The 19,118-nt window shown below is 47.0% G+C and overlaps 1 long non-coding RNA gene across 2 annotated transcripts in view; it reads left to right on the top strand.

The window, feature by feature from the left end:
• The first annotated feature begins 4,868 nt into the window (after positions 1 to 4,868).
• Positions 4,869 to 19,118, top strand: part of LOC133757750 (uncharacterized) — a 49,688-nt gene continuing 35,438 nt past the window's right edge. Inside the window, exons 1-2 of one of the 2 annotated variants that reach the window (XR_009865730.1) lie at positions 4,869 to 5,833; positions 8,380 to 8,491. This is a non-coding gene — a long non-coding RNA (uncharacterized LOC133757750). Of the gene's footprint in view, positions 5,834 to 8,348; positions 8,492 to 19,118 lie in introns of both variants that reach the window. The other variant, XR_009865729.1, reaches the window with a different exon arrangement.

Below are 19,118 nucleotides of genomic sequence, written 5' to 3'. Positions count from 1 at the left end.
GGGCAGGAAGAGGAGCAACCAGGACAGAATCCGGCGCCCAGACCAGGACTAGAACCCAGGTTGCCAGCACTGCAGGCAGAGGATCAGCCTAGTGAGCCGCGGCGCTGGCCGATCCAGATCCCTCTTGTGTGTGGCAGGTGCCCTAATACTTGGGCCATCACCTGCTGCCTCCCAGAGAGCATGTTAGCAGGAAGCTGGGATCAGAAGAGGCACTGGGACATGATCCTAGGCACTCTGATAGGGGACTCGAGAGGCCCAAGCAGAGTCTTGACTGCTGCACCAAAGGTCCTCCCCTCTATCATTTTTATAATATCTAATATAATGTGAATACTCTGTAAATAGCTGTTTTACTGTATTACTTAGGGGATAATAACCTAAAACCCCTGTTTGTACATGTTCAGTACATGTACAATATTCTGCATAGTTTCTGAATATACAGAATTTTTTCTGAATATTTTCAATCAGTGATTATCTGGTCTGCAAATGTGCAATTCATGGATATGGAGGAGCAAATGTCCTTTGAGGTGACTGGAAATGAAGCTTTAATGTACTGAAATTTGTGGAATGTAGTGAAGGCAGTGGTCAGAGGGAAATTTACACGGGTATGCATTAAACAAGAAGAAAGATTCTATGTCAATAACTAAAGATACTAGGAAAAGATGAACAACCTAAACTCAAGGCTAGAAGAAAAAAGGAAATAATAACATTTGATCAGAAAGAAATGAAATAGACTATAGAAAGCAATAGAGAGACTCACAGAAACCAAAATTTGTTCTCTGAAAATATCAACAAAATTGGTCAACTACTAGCTAGATCTACAAAGGAAAAAGAGGGAGATGAAAACAACTAAAATCAGGAATTAAGTGAGAACATTAGTAATGCTATTTGAGAAATAAAAAAGGATTATGAGAAATATTAAGAACAGTTGTATAACAACCAATAAGATAACCTAAGTGAAAAGGACAAATTCCTAGAAACACACACATAATCAAAGCTGATTAAAGAAAAAGCAGATAACAAGTAAATCAGTTCAATTGGATGTGAAAATCTTCCAACAGTGAAAAGTACAGGATCAAGTGGTTTCATTGGTGAATTCTAGCAAATATTTAAAGAAGAATTAATGCCAATGTTTCTCAACCCTCCCACTTCCATAGAAGAGGGAAAGTTTCCTAACTTATTTCTATGATCCCAGCGTATACTCTGTAGCAATAAAGACATAATGAGAAAATAAAATTATGGACCAATATCCCTTTTGAATAGCAATGGAAAAGTCCTCAATAAAATACTAGCAAACATAATCTAACAGTATATAAAAAGATTATCCACCATGACCAAGTGGGATTTATGTCAGGCATGCAAGGGCGGTGCAACATAATGCAACTAATCAATGTAATATGCAAACAATTAGAACAAAAGGGGGCAAAACACACAATAGGCTCACAATTGATGAAGTTAAAGTATTTGACATAATTAATGCCTTTCATATAAAGATATTCATTAAACTAAAAATCAATGATACAAAAGACATTTATGAAACATCCATTGCTAACATCACAGTCAGTGGTGGGAGACTGAAAGCTTTACTTCTAAGATCAGGAACAAAACAAAGAGGCCCATTTTTATTGCTGCTACCCAATATTGTATTGGAAATTCTATCCATAACAATCAGATCAAAACAAGGTATTCACATTTGAAAATAAGAAGTTAAACCAGATAACGCAATTCTATCTATAGAAAATACCAAAGAATACACAAGACAAAGATGCAAGGTATTTTGTGTTTTTATATACCCTAATAAACAGTATAAAAAGGAAATTAAGAAAATTTAATTTGTAATAACACCCAAATGAATTAGATACCTAGGAGTAAATTTGATTATGTGAGTGAAAGGCTTCTACACTGAAAATCATAAAATATTAATGAAAGAAATTAAAGAAGATCTAAACAGAAAAAAGATATCCATGTTTGTAGATTAGAAGAAAATATTGTTAGATGTCAATTCTACCCAAAGCAATTGCCAAGAAGATTGTAATGACCTGGGGGTAGATGTTTGGCACAGGGGCACCTGCATCAGTATTGGAGTGCTGGGTTTTAGACCTGGCTCTGCTTCTCCTTCCAACTTCGTGATAATTTGGTTGAAACAGTTCGCTGATGGAGGTAACCTAGATTTAATTCCTGGCTCCTGGCTTTGGCCTGCCCCAAACTTCCCTGTTTTGGATATTTGGGGAGCAAACCAGTGTATAGACATTCTCTCTTTGTCTGTCAATCTCTACTTTCTCTGTCTCTGACTACATTTCAAATAAATATAAATTTTAAAATTAAGAAAATTCTAATGACTTTGGAAGAAATGGAAAAGGTGATCCTCAAATCCATTTGAATGTATGATAAACCCTGAATAGTTGAACAAAGTTGGAGAACTCAACTCATACTTCCCGGTTTGAAAAGTTACTATTAACCGCAGTATCCAAAACAATGTGGTACTGGCATAAGGACAGGTACATTGTCAATGAAATGGAACTGAGAATCCAGAAATAAGCCCTCTGCAGTCAACAGAATTTTTGCAATGACACTAAGACCATCAATAGGAGAAGAATGATTTCTTCAACAAGTGGTTCTGGGTTAATTGGCTGTCCACAGGTAACAGACAAGTTGGACACCTTCCTCACATCACATGCAAAAACTAACTCAAAACGAATCAATTGCCTAAATACAAGAACTAAGCCTATAAAATTCTTAGAATATTACATAGAGATAAATCTTCATGATTTTGGATTTGACAATGGGTTCTTAGATATGACACCAAAATCATGAGTAACATAAGAAAATAAGGGATAATTTAAGAACATTTAACAAAAATTTTGTGCATTGAGTGATGTTATCAGGGAAGTGAAACGACAACCTAAAGAATGGGAGAAAGTATTTTGAAATTATATATCTGATAAGATTCCAGTATTCAGAACATACAACTTAATAATATGTAACTCTTACAACTCCATAATGAAAAGGTAAACCCAATTTAAAAACAGCAAAATGATGGAGCCTATGTTGTGGCACAGGGTAGTTACCGCCTATGACACCGGCCATCCCATACGTGTGCTGGTTTGTGTCTTGGTTGCTCCACTTCTGATCTAACTCTCTTCTAATAGCTTGGAAAAAGCAGCAGAAGATGGCTCAAGTGTCTGGGCCTCTGTATCCCATTTTGGAGACCTGGATGAAGCTCCTGGCTCCTGGCTTTGGCCTGGCCCAGCCCCGGCTATTGTGGCCATATGAGGAGTAAATCAACAGATGGAATATTTCTCTCTCTGTAACTCTGACTTTAAAATAAATCTTAAAAATAAATAGCAAAAAGAGTTTCTCCAAAGGATATGTGTAATGTGTAAATGGTCAACAATCATATGAAAAGATGCTCAATGTGGTTAGTAGTTACAAAAATGCAAGTCAAAACTACAATGAGGCACCATTTCACACCTACTAGTATGGCAGTAACAAGACAATGGAAAGTAAGCATGTCGACAAGGATGTGGACAAGCTGCAATGCTTGTGAATTTCTGGTGAATCCATGTGGAAAATAGTGTGATGATTCTTCAAAAACTGAAAGGTAGAATGACCATACAGTCTCACAGTTCCACTTCTAAGTACAATTTACATAAGCAAACATGTAAACATGCATGCTCATGGTAATAAGAGTCACATAAACAAAAAGTGAACTCAACCCAAATTTCCATGAGCAGAAGAACAGATAAAGGAATTGTGGAATATCTATGCAATGAAGTATTATCCAGCCATAAAAAGGAATGATAGACTGATGCATACTACACTGTGAATGAACTTTGGCAACATTATTCTAAGGGAAGCCAACCAGATGCAAAAGTCTGTGTATTGTGTCATTCCATTTACACACAATACTCAGAAAACTTCATAGAAAGAGAACCCAGAAGGTTGGTTTTCAGACGTGGGATGTGGGGTGAGGGGGAAATAGCGAGGAAATGCTTTATGGGTAAAGGGTTTTACTTTGGCATGCTGGAAATGGTTTGGAGCTGGGAAGAGGAGGTGGTTATGCAAACTATGAATGTGCTAAGTGCTACCAAATTGTTGAGTAAAATTAAAATAAACTCTCTCAATTTTCTGTTTCCATCAGGCTGGAGGTAGATGATGAGCAAGTGTCCTGGAGCAGGTGCTGCATCATTTTCAGAGAGCCCATCGCTTTTCTTTACGATGGATGTGACCAGTGCTTTGTGTCTTGGGTTTGTCGACAGCTATCCTGTTACTGTGCTCTGGGATCTGTGCTGATGTGCCCCGGCACGGCCTAGGGCTCCTTTCTCTAAGGGGCAGGATAATGGCAGACAGGGTGTGTGAGCAAAAGGGAAATGGGGGCAAGAAACACTCCTTGGTCTCCCTAGAAAATCTTATTGGAAGAACATAACCCAGGCCAGGGCCAGCATCATGATCTGTTTTTGCAAGGTCTCATGAAAAATCCTTGATTGCACAACAACGGGTCTGTGTGTTAAAGGGAAAGAGGCTTCCAAGGGCTTCCCTGACATCTGCACAGCCTGGCTCCTTTCTTTCTACATGGGGAAACTGAGGCCCAGACAGATTCAATATTTGCTTGGAATCAATAGAGACTGGAAGTAGATTAGTGATTGCCTAGGGTGGGGGTGGTTGGTTGCAAATAGGAGTGACTGCTAATGGGTACAGAATTTTTTGGTGGGTGATGAAGTTATCTCAAAGTTGCTTGTGGGTAAAATTAATTGCATCACCCTGATTATACTGAAAATTGGTGAATTATGTACTTTAAATGGGTGAGCAGTACACTCTGCGAATTATATCTCAGTAGATCTACCTGCTTTGTATTATTTTTAAGGACCACCTGGGCTCACACATGACTGATCAGAAGCTGAGCAGCCCTCCAGCTCTCTTACCATGTTGATGACCTGTCACTGCCAGCCTCTAATGAGGCTTGTCCTAATACCTGTGTCTGCTAGCAACTGGCTTGATTAACTGCTTTGTTCCTCTAAATCACTTGTCTGTGGATGTGAGCCAGGTCAGACTGCACATTCTCTTCTTGGCTTCATATCCACAGTAGCCACTTCTGCTGGAATGAAGATGACTTTACATTTCAAGAGCAAAATTTGCCCAGGAAGCAAGCAATGACGTGTTGAGTGCTCAAGGAAAGCTTGGGACTCCATTGGAAGAGCCCTTGGGACGTGTACAGGAGAGGGTCATGTGGGCAGAAATAGGAAAGGGTACATCTGGTGAGGAGGCTACTCTACTTCTGAAACTAGCTGGACATAAGCCTGTTGGTGGAGAGGGCACAAAACCCTGGTCACAGTTATGTTCCAAGTCCTCTGGGTACTTGGTTAAGTCCATGCAAGAAGCATTCAGTGAATGACTACTTGAAACCATGCTTTTGCATGTACAGTGACTTCAAAGCCTGTGGAAAACCCTACAGCCCCAAAGCTCAATCTTTCCAAACACAGCAGCCCTGCAACCATTGGGTTGACCAGGGTGATGAATGATTCTTCCTTGAGTACGGCCACTCTCCTCCCTGAGGTTCTCCTGACAAGAAGGGTTTTCATTTCCAGAGCTGGGTCCACACCGTACAAAGCCAGCTGCAAGCATGCTGACTGCACTGACTGTGGGAGGGAACCTGCTGTAAGCAGATGGCAAGTGTATGTCGACAGGGGGTACCTTCCAGAAGGATCTGCACAGAGGAACCAGAGAGTCCCCATGAGCCAGCTGTGCCCTGGACGTGTGCCGCTGTGATGGATTTGCTGGGACCCTTCACATGGATGCCCTGCCTTCTCTGCAGTGGAGCCATACTGTGTGGATGACGGTATTTCTCACAATAGCTTCTTTTTTGTACCTGCCCCAACACACTTCCTCCTCCGTGCGCCGTCACCCTGTAGGAGGCCGCTGTGCTCTCCTGACCTGGGTTCAGTGCTCTGTTGCTTATTTTATCTCCCCAAACAAAAACACATTTCTCTCCGTTTTGTCCTATTTCCTACCAGATAGAATCTTTTGTTTTCACTTGCTGCCTCGTCAGCTTGCAAGAATTTTTTCCCTTCTTGAGACCTGTCCAGACACCCAGGGTTCAGTGGTCTGCGCCAGGCTCCGGCCCAAGGTCGAGGATTCCCTCCTTTTCCTTCCCTGTATTGTCCAGCATCCTGCAGGGCCCCTGTCCGGAGGGACAGCGCCGCCTGGCACGGGCACCCCCCTACTGCCGCGGGCGCCGCTGAGCCCTTACCAGGCTGCAGCTGGTCGCTGGTCCTGGTCCCTTCTCCAGGATGAAGCCAGGAGGTTTGGGAAAGCTCTCTGCCTTGTCCTGGTGGGCACAGGCTGCAGAAGCTCCAAGGAGACGGCTCCCCCACAGGTTTTAGCAGCAGCTTCTCCTCCTTGGCCCTTGCCTTCTCTTGGACCACATGAGGCTTGACCACGCGGCGGACTGTGTCTGCATATTACAGGCATGCTTAGCAGGATGCCCAAGAAAGGAGGTTGAGGACACTGCAGCTTTCTAAATAGAGGAGGCTCTGTCTCTTGTAGTCCTTCCTCCAGCTGAGTTTTCATTGGAAACGGAAATTGAATCATGTTGCTTTGCTTATAAATCTTCCAAGACTCTCATTACCCATAAGACAGTGTGCCTACCCCAGGCTGCCCCTAGACACCTCCTCCTGCCTGTAGCTCTGTAGGCTCCCCCAACATGTGTCCACTGCAGCTCGTCTCACTCCATGGGATGCGCCAATGACCAGGACTTTTCTGTGAGACTTCTCAGTGTTCTGAAAAGTCAACATTTTCACTAGCAACCTTGATATAGCATTCACCATGGTGCACTAAAAACCATTGCATCTCTGCCCATCTTCCCCCTTAGACTGCACGCTCCTGAACGTAGGTCTGACATGATGTTTAGCACACAGTAGGTGCTCAAGTTGCTTTAGAAGTCTGTAGGATAAAAATCAAAAGGCTTCTGATTGCATTCTCTTTGAATGCTGCCCTGGGCTATAAGGGTGACATTAAGATGACGGAGATGCTTTTCCGCTAGCAAGGAGCAAAGTGGTGACTCCAGTTCCCAAACAGGTGCAACAGAGGAGGACAGGTGAGGTGAGTGCTCCCAGCTCAGAAGGATGTTGCCTAATGGATCCCTGTTCATGAACAGAGTAGGTGGATGAGGTGTTCACAGAGGAGTAACCCTGGTGCGGTTGAGGTGTGTTCTGATATTTAACTTTTGTAAGCTCCTCTTTCAAACTTCCAAAGTCACTTAGGATCATTTCGGCCATTTCTGTCTTGGGCAAATTACTTTGCTCAGATAATGACCTTGATTTTCTCTCAGGAGAGTTGAAATCAGTGCTGAGAGAAGGGAGCAATGGGGGTGACTTAGCAGCTGGAGGCATTTTACAGGAAGGGAAGCTGCGACACCTCCCTTGGCCTCCCTGATCACAAATCCTCTCTCCTCAAGCCCTGGGTGATGGACACGTGGCACTCACTGGGCAGAGAGCAGGGATGGACCCTGCAATGACTCCAACAAGGCCTGACACATGGCAGACATTTGGATGATTAAAGATTCCTGTTTCTCCGAATGTGTTCCACAGAGCACCTATCTCTGCAGTCTCTAGATACTGGTGTGTGAGGCCACACATATTTAGGAAGTGTTAGCTTTCTTTCTTGCTCAATCTCTACCAGGGGTACAGAGGATGCTCCACTTTCCAATCCCATCTGAGCACAGAACTCTCTTTTTCCTTAAACTTAGAGAAAGAGCACACATTTTGGAAATGTTGATGAGTCAAAAAAAAAAAAAAAAGAAAGGAAGGAAGGAAGGAAGGAAGAATGAAGGAAAGAAAGAAAGAAAGAGAGAAAGAAAGAAAAAGGACTTTACAGACAGAAGAAATGAGGCAGCTTTGTCACATGGTATTACTCTGTGAGCCTGGTTCTCTCTACTGTCAAGACAGAGAGAAGCCTTTGAACACCCTTGTAGGCCATGTGATGATGTATGCTGGCCATGCCATGAAAGACCATTCCCCAGAGGTAACTCCTGGTTTCTGCGTGATCATTTCACTCACACATGGAGCCATAAGTGCCTTCTATTCAGATTGCAGTTATGGGGGAATTGGACTTAGAACATCCCCAAATCCATAGGTGCTCATCCCCTATATAACATGGTGTGGAATTTGCATATAATCTATGCGCATCTTTCCATATGCTTCCAATCATCGCCAGGTTATATACAACAACTAATACAATGTCAGGGACGTGTAAATCCTCATCATGCTGTGTTGTTTAGAACATAATGACAAGCAAAGAAGGTCTGTCCATGTTTAACACACATACAATGTTTTTCGAATATTTTCCATCTGCAGTTGGGTGAATCTGTGGTTGTTGAATCTGCAGATGTGAAACCACAGACATGGAGGGCTGACTGTATTAATTCGAGTACCCACTTCATCTTCAGAGGAACATGAAGAGGTCAACAAGCCTTAATTGTTGAGCCAGTGGAGTGAACGTGAGTTAATGGAAAGGGAAGGGGGGAAGGAAGAGAGTGTGGGATTAGTGTTTTTCTCCTGGCGTCATGACTGTCTTTGCTCAGGAAAGTGCCAGAGCGTGGGAAGAGGGACCTGAGAACATTCTGTCCTTTATCCACTACCGGAGGGTTTCAGCAGGGTGCTGGGCACTGTGCACAGGGCATGAAGATACTCTGTCTTCGTTGGGTTGCTGTCCTACACAGTGTGGAAGACAGACTCATCATAGATGTAAGACCAAGGGTTGGCAAATTTTCCCTGTAGAGGGCCAGATATTTAAAGAGCTCCAGTTTGTTGGCCCTCAGTGGTCTCTGTCATTAACTACCCAGCTTTGCCTTTCAGTGCAAGGGTGCCACAAGGAGTGTAGGTGCAGCAGTGTGGCTGGGTTCCAATAAAACTTTATTCACAAAAATGGGTAGTAGGATGGATTTACATTGTGGGCTGAGGTTTTCTGACCCCTGATCCAAACAATAAATATCCAAATGTGCTAAGAGCTGTTAAAGAGTGATGTGTGGTATGGTTGGAGCATGCAAAGGGGAGTTTAATGTATTTGACTTTTGAGATTTGAATGAGGAAAAGAAATTAGGGAAAGAAGAGAGCGTTAAAGAAATGTGGAGGGGACGAGAGACATGGTCTGAGAAGAAGCTTGGGGCACAAGGTCAGTCGTGCTGGGCCATCTGATGAGGCTCAGGACTTCTGTCTTTACTCAGAGAATAATGGGAAGTGCTGTAGGCAGGGAATTATATTCCAGAAGAGCCCTACTGGTGGCGCTGTGGAGAGCAGATTGGAGGGGTGGCTGTCAGGCTCCCGCAGTCAGTTCTGCAAAGATGGCTGAAGCATGGAAGTGGATAAGCATTCAGAGGAACATGCAAAACTCCAGTGGTTCTTAGCAACTAAAACCAGGACGCTTCACGCTGGATTGAAATCAGGGGTGAGTGCGCAGAGGGGTGCAGAAGACTTCCGGTGTCTGGCTTGTGTGGCTGGGTGACTGTGTTTCTGAGATAAGAGCACACAGAGGAGGATGTTCTGATCCATTCGGGCTACAATAAGTTGTCATAGACTGGATAGTTCATAAACAGCAGACGTTTATTGCTCACAGTTCTGGAAAGTTTGAGATTAAGGCACTGGCAGATTTGGGGTCTCGTGAGGGCCCATTCCTTATCGAAGGAACCTTTTATGTGGCTTCCCCGGGCAGAAGGTACAAGTAGGCCACCCCAGGCCTCTCTGACAATGGCACTAAACCCATGTGTGGGGGCTCTACTCACATGAACTAGTTACCTCCCAAAGGCACCACCTCTGAAAACTATCACTTCAACGTGTGAATGGGGAGGGCCCAGAAACATTCAGGCTACAGCAGGTGACAAGGGGAGAGCAAGGAGGCTGTGAGGTCAGCCTGGTGATGTTGGTGATGTTGTGTGCATGGATGTTGTATTGATTGAATGAGGCAAGGTGAGACCTCAGAAGAGGAACCTGGATGGAAACTGTAAATCTGAGTAGAGGTTGAAACCATGAGAATGTCTCTGTTCTCCCAGGAGAGAGTCCAGAGCCAGGGCTGGCAAATGCTGGCCCCTAAGACAAATTCAGCCTGCTGCCTGCTGCTATAAGTCAACTTTTCTTGGAAACTGGCCATGCCAAAGCATTTACATACTATCTGTGCCTGCCTTTGTGCAGTAATGGCCAAGTTGAGCAGTTGGCAATATTGACTTTATATTAATAATCTGATCTTAAATAGAAAAGTTTGCTAAGCCCCAGTGTATAGAGTGTGGGAAAACAGTGGGTCTAGAGTCAATCCTCAAAGAGATCTAAGTTTGTTTAAGTTAAAAAAGAAACTTATTTGAGAAGCTGAAGGGAGAGAATGTGTACAGAGACAGAGTGTGTTCGCTGGTTCACTTCCTTAATGTCCGCAAAGATGCTGGGCAGAGTGGCTGAAGCTATGAGCCAGGAACTTAATCCACATTTTCCACATGAGTTGGCAGGAACCCAACTACCCAAATCATCACTACTGCTTCCCAGGTTCTGGATTAGCAGGAAGCTAGAGTCAGGAGCCAGAGACAGGACTCAAACCCAGGCACACTCATATGGAATGATAGTATGTCAACCACTAGGCCAACTACCCATGCCACAGGATCCAAGGTTGAACCTACATCTGAGGAGCTTGCATCCTGGGCCACTGAGTGAGAGTGGCAGGGAGGAAGGAGAAGAGAGCAAATTTATATACAAAAGTCAAGAGAAGAGCACGTTTTAAGAAGGTAGTGACAAAAGGTTAAGGATGTCAGAGGGAAGTGAGGACAGGATAACCATCTCCTGAGTGTAGCTGGGGGCTGCTGGGGCCCTAAGAGGATGTTTCATTGGAGTGATGGGCAGAAGCCACTGACACTAAGCTCCTTCCCACTCTCATCTGTATGAGGGGTGTCGGGGTTGTGTCAGTCTGTTGGGGCTGCTGGAACAAAAAAACATGAATTGAGTGGCTCATGAGCAGCAGAAATCTATTCTTACAGGAGGCTGAAGGTCAAACATCAGGGTGCCCCATGATTGGGTTCTGGTGAGGGCCTTCCTCCTGGATTATAGAGGTCTGACTTTTCCTTTTAGCTCACATGACAGCAAGAGAGAGCTCTCTGGGGCCTCTGTCCTAAGGGCACTGATCATGAAGTCTCCACCCTCACGTTCTGATCACCTCCCAAAGGCCCCACCTCCTAACAGCATGACCTTGGGTGTTGGGATTTTCACATATGAATTTCGGAGAACACACACTTTCACTCTGTAACATCCCACCCCTGACTCCCCAACATTCATGTCCTTTTCAAATGCAAAATGCATTCATTCCATTCCAACCTCAAAAGTTTTAATTCATTCCAGCATCAACTGTAAAATCCAGTCTCATCTAAAAATCATGCAAGTCAGATGTGGGTGAGACTCGAGGTATGATTGATCCTGAGGCAGATTCCCCTCCAGCTGTGAGACAAAACTATGTGACTTCAAAACACACCCGTGGGGGAGGGGGACACACCCAGGGTAGACATTCCATTCCAGAGGGAAGTAACAGGCCAGAAGGAAGGGGTGGCAGATGGCAAGGATGTCTCAAACCTAGCAACAGTGTGAGAGCTGAAGGCTCAAGAATAAGCCCCTCGGGCTCAACCCTGCACTCTCCTTGCCCACTGGGGTGGGAGCCCCCCTTCTGGACCCACTGGGGTAGGATCCTCACCAGGAGTGGAAGGAGAGCAGAGCAGGTGCCACTGGGTAGCTTTCGCTGGTGGCAGGTGGAACGTAGCAAACTTGGGCAAGCACAGGTTGAAAGTTATACTTTTGCCTCAATGCTCTGGAAGTCCCCCCATAGCTCAGTCATGTGAGTGCCCTCGTGTCACCCTAGTGTCTGTGTGTGTACGCATGTATGTAAATTGAGGAAAGATTTGGCTGATGCAATACATACACATCAAGGACTCGGAATGGACAGGAAGTAGGAGCAGAACAGGCTTGAGAAATGAGTTTGTGTTTGCAGAAAATGTTGGGCAGTCACTGAATGTCCTCCACAGGACACTGAACAGAGGTGGGAGCATAATACAAAGCACTTTATAAAGTTCTCAGAGAAATGAAATGAAAACAGTATTTCGACATGAAAAAATTTAAATTGATGTGTAATTTTTCATAGCATGCATTTTTTAAATATTTTGAAGACCTTTCATAGGCATGGGTTTATTTTGCACCAAAATAGGCTTATCTTTTAATTTAACTTTCCACTAACTTCTTTTTTTTGACAGGCAGAGTGGACAGTGAGAGAGAGAGACAGAGAGAAAGGTCTTCCTTTTTCCGTTGGTTCACCCCCAAAGTGGCCGCTATGGCCAGTGTGTTGTGGCCAGCACGCTGCGCCAATCCGAAGCAGGAGCCAGGTGCTTCCTCCTGGTCTCCCATGCAGGTTCAGGGCCCAAGGACTTGGGCCACCCTCCAGTGTCTTCCTGGGCCACAGCAGAGAGCTGGACTGGAAGAGGAGCAACCGGGACAGAATCCGGCGCTCCGACCAGGACTAGAACCTGGTATGCCAGCGCCGCAGGTGTAGGATTAGCCTATTGAGCCGTGGCGCCGGCCTCCACTAACTTTTTAAAAATATATTTTATTTATTTGAAAGACAAAAAAAGAGTAGAAAGTAGAGCCAGAGCCAGAGCCAGAGAGAGAGAGAGAGAGAGAGGTTTCCCATTCCGCTGGATCACTCCCCAAATGTCGGCAATAGCCAGAGCTGAGCTGATCCGAAGCCAGGAGCCAGCAGCTTCTTCCAGGTCTCCCATGCGGGTGCAGGGGCCCAAGGAATTGGACCGTCTTCCACTGCTTTCCCAGGCCATCGCAGAGAGCTGGATCAGAAGTGAAGCAGTTGGGACTCAAGCTGGCGCCCATATGGGGTGGCAGCACTGCAGGTGGCTGCTCTACCTGCTGCACCACAGCACTGGCCCCGGCACCTTGCCACTAACTTTTTCAAGTATCCTCATGTTATCTCTGTCTTAAGCAGCCGGGAGTCCCCTGCTAAAATGTGGATTGCTGTGGGTGAGGTTTGGTGGGTGCTGATGTCAACATCGTCCTGTCATCATTTATTTCCACCATCATCCCTCCGTAGTAGGGGGTACACCTCCTGTGGATGGCAACCTGGTCTGACTTGCTCATTGTCAAACCTCCATACACTTAGAGGGAGCAGTGCCTGACAATGAATGGATTCTCAGGACAGCTAGAATAAACAGAGGTGATTGCTAGCTGCGATTCACAGGTAAGGAAACCCAGGTGAGAGAACCAAATGAGTAAACAAAGGATTCAGGCTTTTTTTTTTTTTGGAAGATTTATTCATTTATTTTGAAAGTCAGATTTACACACACAGATCTTCCATTGCTGGTTCACTGTCCAAATGGCTGCAATGGCTAGTGCTGGACCATGTCAAAGCCAGGAGCAAGGAACTTCTATCTGAGTCTCCCATATGGGTGGCAGGGGCCAAATACTTGAGCCATCTTCCACTTCTGAGCAGAAGTGGGACAGCTGGGACATGAACTTGCGCCCATATTGGATGCCCGCGTTACAAGCGGCAGCTTTATCTGCTACGGCACAGTGGTGGCCCTGGATCCAGACTTATTGTTTATAGTTTAGGTATAGTTTATTTTGTTCCTCATCCTGACACCGTGTGGCCCAGGCAAATATCTCCCTTGTATGGCTGTGTCCTCTGCACTGCCAAGTCCCTTTAGTGATGTGACAGTGCAGAGGGAACCCCTGCTTTGTAGTGTGCACCTGAGGAGACCCAACCCACTTCAGGACCCCCCTACAGCCTCTAGGGAGGTCTTCACCGACATCTGGAGGTGTGCACTCAATTAGGGGAGTCCAGGGTTAAAAAACCGTGGCTCACTTGGTTAATCCTCCACTTGCGGCGCCGGCATCCCATATGGGCGCCGGGTTCTAGACCCAGTTGCTCCTCTTCCAGTCTAGCTCTCTGCTGTGGCCTGGGAGGGCAGTGGAGGATGGCCCAAGTGCTTGGGCCCTGCACCCGCATGGGAGACCAGGAAGAAGCACCTGGCTCCTGGCTTTGGATCAGCGCAGCGCCGGCCATTGCAGCCATTTGGGGAATGAACCAACGGAAGGAAGACCTTTCTCTCTGTCTCTCTCTCTTACTGTCTATAACTCTACCTGTCAAATAAAAACAACAACAACAACAAATAAAAAAACCAACATAGGCTGAAGTGTCACTCGCTACAGTGGAGCTAACATCTCCTAATCCCCGCCCCTCCGGCCATTTCTTGCGAGAAAATTGCTTTTGCCATTTGCTTTTTTAAAATGTCTCATGAGCCATGGGGTGTAAGTGGATGGTATGGGGGCATGGGGCAGAGATCGCCACCTCCGAGCCTTGGCCTGTGGCGGTTAGGCCACAGCTACCAGCTTGAGCAGAGAGTGGCCGGAAGCAAGGTCTTGCCTGGGTGTTATTCCCAGTGTGAAAGACAGGATGGTTTGCCGCCTTCAGAGTCGACTGAAAGCCTTCAACAGCTCCACTCTTCAGAAGCCAGAGTCCTACTCTAAGCTGCTTTGCAGGTTCAGTCTGCCCGCAGGGTTTCCCCCAAGCTTCCTGCTCACTGCCGGTGGGTGTGCAGGGAGGAGCACGCAGGGAGGAGTGGCCCCTTTAGCCACCTCACCCACAGGGTTGTCCTGGGACCCATGAGGGGCTCAGTGGAAATCCTCAGGCGGATGCTTGTGGGGATGGGGGTGGGGTGAAGTTGCTCATTGCGGTGTGGAGACACAGAACTGGGGTATCCTGAGTGCTTGTCTCTTGTGGCCTGCATGGTGGAGAGTGGTGCATGTGGCCCATGGGAAACTTGTTGGTCAGAGGCCATGGGCTTGTCGTGTGCTTAGTGATGTGGGGCAGTCTCAAACATGGTACAGTCATTCGTCCCTTGCAATTACTTGGGGGCGCTGGCTCCAGGACCCACTGGGGACACTCAAGTCCCTTGTATAGAATGGCACCGTGTTTGCCTAGAATCCCCACACATGTTCCTGTATACCTGAAATGATCAGATCACTGATGTAATACCTAATACAGCGCAAATGCTGGGAGACAGTTATTGTACTGTATTGTTCAGTACAATAATGACAAGAAGGGAGAGTCTTTGTATGTGCAGAATGAACACAATATGTGTTTTTAGTATTTTGATCCTAGGTTGATTAAGCCCACACATTCAGAGGGGTTGTCTGTACTGGGATTAAACAGATAGGAAATCTAATGAGAAAAATTACACATCATTTGCATAAATCAAGGATACATACACATAAAACTTACTTTGTAAACAACACAACCAACATTGCCTGGGGCTGGTGCTGTGGCTTAGTGGGTAAAGCTGCCTCCTGCACTGCCAGAATCCCATATGGGCGCCGGCTGAAGTCCCGGCTGCTCCACTTCTGATCCAGCTCTCTGCTATGGCCTGGGAAAGCAGTGGAAGATGGCCTAAGTGCTTGGGCCCCTGCACCTGTGTGGGTGACCCAGAGGAACTCCTGGCTCCTGGCTTCAGATCGGCCTAGCTCTGGCTATTGTTGGGGCTATTTGGCCATTTGGGGAGTGGTGGATGGAAGACCTCTCTCTCTGCCTCTGCCTCTCTGTAACTCTGTCTTTCAAATAAATAAATCTTAAAAAAAAAAAGACATTGTCCTTGAAGGAGACTAGAATTCCTATGGGATGCAATAGAATTTAAACATTACAGCGAAAGGGACCTTGTGCAGATTGATGGACTGATGAAAACATCCCAAGAACTAGGGGATGCAATCTATCAAACTGTCTGTAGTGAATGTTTAAGAGGCCTTTCAAGGGGCCAGTGTGCTGGCACCATGGGTTAAGTCACCACCTACAGTGCTGGCATCCCGTAGGAACACTGGTTCGAGTCTTGGCTACTCCACTTCTCTTCCAACAGCCTGTTAATGTGCCTGGGAAAAAAAGAAGATGGGGGGACCCAGATGGATTTCCAGGGTCCTGGACTTGACCTGGCTCAGCCCTGGCCATTGCAACCATTTGGGGAGTGAACCAGCAGATGGAAGATCTCTGTCTCCCAGTCTCTCAGTCTTTCTCTTTCAAGTAAATAAGTCTTTTTAAAAAGTGTGCCTCACTTTTTAAAAGTGAATCCTAGGGGTGGATGTTTAGCCTAGCCGTGAAGACGCCCGTGTCAAAGTTCAGAGAACCTGAGTTCAATCCCAGCTCCAGATCCTGACTCCAGCTTCCTGCCATTGCAGACTCCAGGAGGCATTGGTCCTGGCTCAAGTAATGAGGTTACTTCCCCCAACATGGGAGACCTGGATTGTGATCCTGACTTCTGTCCCAGCCCAGTTCCTGCTATTGCAGGCATTTGGGGGGAGTGAACCAGTAGCTGGGAGTGCTCTCTGTGTCTAACTCAAATAAATAAGTTAACTAATAAGTTTTTTAAAAAAAACCCTGTGAATCCTTACAACAAGCATTGGGGAAGATGTGGAGAAATTGGTCCTTTTCTACACTGTTGATGGGAATGCGAAATATGACAGCAGGCAGCTCCTTAATAAAATAAAAATAGAATAACCATACAATGTGGCAGTTGCATTTCTCGGTGTTTAGTAAGTGAAAGCAGGATCTTGAAGAGATAGCTGTACACCCATGCTCATAGCAGCAGTATTCATGGCAGCCAAAAGGTGGCAGCAACCCAAGTGCACATAAAGATGAATGGGCAACATGTGGCAGATACACATGGGCTACTTTTCAGTCTCGAAAAAGCAGGAAATCCTGACAGCTTACAACGTGGATAGACTTCAAGGACATTATGGTCCAATCGACCGATCACAAAAGGACAAATACTGCACGGCCCCACTCATCCGAGGGACCTAGAATACTCAGATTCACAAAGACAGAAAGTAGGATGGTGGTGCTGGGCTGGGGGTAGGGGGTCAGTGAGTGAATGTTTAATGGGCGCACAGTTGAAGTTCTGGAAGATGAAACGAGCTGTGGAATGAGTGGTGGTGACAGCTGTACAACAGTGTGAATGTACTTAACTGAACCATGCAAACAAAAATGGTGCAGGTGGTAAATTTTATATTAGATTTTACCACACCAAAAAAAGTAGTTGTAAAAGGGGCTGGCATTGTGGTGCAGCCACTTGTGACACTGGCATCCTATTTTGGAGTACTAGTTCAAGCACTGGCTGCTCCACTTCCAATCGAGCTCCCTGCTAACGCACCTGGGAAGGCAACAGGTGATGGCCCCATGTGGGAGACCAGGATTAGGTTCCTGGTTCCTGGCTTTGGCCTGGCCCAGACCTGATTGTTGCAGCCATTTGGGGAGTGAACCACTAGATGGAAGATCTCTCTCTGTCTCTTTCTCCTCCTCTCTGATACTGTGCCTTTCAAACAATGAAATGATGAATCTCTAAAAAAATGGTAAGGTTCACCTTAGCAGGTCTAATGGTCGGGATAACAGTTTGTAGCCTGGGCCCCACTTGCTTCTGCAGACTTAACTCTGCCGCCTCCTACCTCTCACCTGCTCCCCATACGGGGCTCCAGAAGTTAATGCTCCCTTCCTCTAACCTAGCTACCTCCTGCGGCCTTGGTCCCTAAGCTTGGTATAATCCTGCTGCTCCCTCCAGAGCCTGCAGATGGCCCCTCCCTGGGGCAGCAGGACCCCCGCACAGCCCCCAGCCCTGCGAGCTGGCGCCTTCCAGCAGGCCTCCCAGTGGGGTGGCAGACAGCAGGCCTCCCCTGTCATAGGAATGCTGCCTTCCTAAGGAAGCCCAAACACTCAGCTACTTGGGTGGGAGAGTGATCTTGCTCTCTGATACATTCTCAGCAGAAAGACAAGTAATTTTGACTCTGTCTTTTCAAAATCTGCCTCTCAGGCGGGCCTGGCTCCTCTGTGTCACTCGCAGGCCTGAGAGTGGTGAGAACCGTGAGAACAACTCCGTGTCTGCCTGCCCTGTTGTATAATGGTTCCTACAGGCTGGGTCCCCTGGGACCTCCCCTCCTCTGAAGTCTCTGGCAGCCCAGCAAGTGCGCCCCAAACCCCAGCGTCTGCCATGAGGGCATGCTGATGTCAAGGCCCCTTCCTGCAGATTGGCACTGAGCTCAGAGAGAAAGGGAGCTAAACTGGGTTGAAAGCAACGCACGAAGTCCGGCTGTATCTGGGAGCCTGTGCCTCTGGTGCTCCTCCCCAGCCTGTGTGCTTTGCAGGTGCCTGGTCTGTGTGTGGATGTTTGCTCCTGCATGTCTGGTGGCCATCCCAGAGCTGGGGGGCCAGGCAGGCCTTGAGTGTCACCGTGGCCCGCAGCTCCCAGACGCTGCCTGCATGCTGTGGCCTTCACTACCCCACGCCATGAGTGTGAGCCATGAGGCCAGACGCCCCTCCCGCCCTGCCCAGTGTCCTCTCATCAACCGCGCAGCGCTGGTGGCCGGAGGGACCCAGCCCGCAGCTTCTGATCCAGGACACCGAGTCTGACCCAGTTAGGAATGGCCCCGGCCAAGGCTCCCGCGGAAGGCGCTCAGCCCCAGCCCCTGGCTAATCTGTGTCCTTCCCCGAACACACAGCTCAACCACCGGGCATGGCCAGGGCTGGCAGTCTTTGAAAGAGACTTTCTTTCCATTCTGGCAACTCGTCTCCCGAAAGACACTGCGTCCTTTTTTATGGGCTGCGAATCGTTTCACAAGCCGCACACCGACTCGGGTGAGGAGCCCCCCAGCCGGTCCGCCGCCGTCCACCTCCCAGGCACCGAGCTGCTGCTTTATCTCCTTCCTTTTCTTGGCCTCTGGTGTTAATTGTCATAAGGTCAGAGCGTAAACTCTCTAGGGGATCCCAGCCTTCTACGGACTTGACTGAAGAGCAGAAACAAATTGCAGCGGAGCAAAAACATCAAGACCACAGCGCCGAAAGCCGTGAGCGTCCCAAACGGCCGCCATGTGTGCCGCGCTCGGCCGGCTGGCGCCTGGGAGCGCTTGGCTTGGCAATCTCCCGCTCCCACTCTGTTTTCCTTGGGGGGTGGGCGGGGGTGGAGGGTGGATGGGGAAGGAGGGGGCGCAAAGCGGAGGGAGTGCAGTTGCCCTTTTGCCTCATGATTTATGTTTGGTCGGAGTTAGCCCTGTTCCTCTCTCTTCTGGCTG

This window comes from Lepus europaeus, chromosome 4, assembly GCF_033115175.1.
Source record: "Lepus europaeus isolate LE1 chromosome 4, mLepTim1.pri, whole genome shotgun sequence".
NCBI classification, from domain to species: Eukaryota; Metazoa; Chordata; class Mammalia; order Lagomorpha; family Leporidae; genus Lepus; species Lepus europaeus.
This window is presented reverse-complemented; position numbering and strand designations above follow the sequence as displayed.